The sequence below is a fragment of the Harpegnathos saltator genome, unplaced genomic scaffold (genome assembly GCF_003227715.2).
Source record: "Harpegnathos saltator strain DR-91 unplaced genomic scaffold, Hsal_v8.6 scaffold208, whole genome shotgun sequence".
Lineage (NCBI taxonomy): Eukaryota > Metazoa > Arthropoda > Insecta > Hymenoptera > Formicidae > Harpegnathos > Harpegnathos saltator.
The window spans coordinates 1,104,645-1,106,197 of NW_020229993.1; positions in this window are offsets into that span (position 1 = coordinate 1,104,645).

Sequence of the window (1,553 nt, forward strand, 5' to 3'; positions counted from 1 at the left end):
ATCAAAAAGTGTCGCAGTCTCGTCGATGCCGACGCTTCTTTATACACCGTCCAACCGCGTGATCGCATCTTTCTCGTTTCGGTTTCTCTCTCTCTCTCTCTCTCTCTCTGTCGTCGCCTACCGTCACCGCCACCACCACCCTCGCCATCGGCATCGCTTTTCACGACGGATATCGTCGCGAGACCGTGAACTTCGCAACCGCGTATCCGACGATGTGACGCGTGACCATCGATACACGCGTCGTCACCCGCGTGTTCGTTCGCGGCGGAAATCCGATGATAAAGACCGACGGCCTTGGCGTGATTTTCAAGGTGAACGCTGAGGACGCAGAAGGATTTGCCTGAAAAATCGCGGCACGTGATGTTGGAGCGCTCAAGGGCCGAAGGGTTTGTCAGGAATCTTGCAATGATACGTCGGGACAGGTGAGAGGGATCGTTTGGTTGTATGCGTGCTGACTCACTAAAACATTTTTTCCGATAAGATTGATGTATATGTTGAAGGTTTGTGCAAAAGTTCCGCCGAATTTCCAGTCATATTTGTACAGTCAGATGTGTTAATATTTATTTATTGAAGTACAGCAATTGTACTCGGAAAAAAAGGGAGATATTAATATATCCGTATATTGTTCTCGGTGTAACTCTATTACGCCGATGTAACAAATCTTCCTCGGAATAATTATATACCTCGAGAACATTGTATTTCGCAATATTGTTTAGGTATTCATGTTTCATTAATATGATCTTTCGGGAAATTGTCTTATTTCTTGAATGTCGAGATACCACTTTTTCGGGATAACGTCTAACTCTTGTATAATGTAATATCATCGTCCGATTCAATAAAGTCGTCGATGATTCGTCGACTCCCGGGAGTTCGCTAATATTTTTCACCGTAATTTACACCTCGAAAGTTGCCAACAGGGTCCTGCATAAATCCCGCATCCGTTGCATTTCATGCTCACAGCGTGCTACGCAAAGTTGGGCATTGTCTCGATCTCCAACGTGCGCGACCGCGTATAATTACAATGTTTATCTATGATTAATGGCACATAGGACGGTACAAAGCAAACTCGCGCAAGTTTTAGTCGCTATGGCAGGGCAATTTTTAATACCAACTATCTGACGAGCGTTGCAGTTTGGACACTTTTGCATTGAGAATTTTGTTTCCGAATTAGTTGCAGGGTCCGATCTTGAGAGATTTTCTTCTCGAGATTTCTATATCTCTCCGTTGTTCGATTAATTTCTCGCTTTCTGCGCTCAGAATGGTAGCGCACTCGTTGACGCTTTCGGACTATGTTGCGCATTGAACAGCGACGGAGATCACGGTGATCATCGTTGCAATCATGCACTCGTATATATTGCCATTATGGATGAAATGCAGGATCATAACGCGCTGAGATCTTCGAATCCGGCTCGACGCCGGTTACAGTAGCGAATAAACATGGTCATCATGTGTAATCATAGTCCACACGTGCATACGTTCTGTGCGAGGTTGCTGTCATCGGCAAACGGCAATCGGATTATGTATCTACGAGTAATCGCTGTGACAGGTGGGCA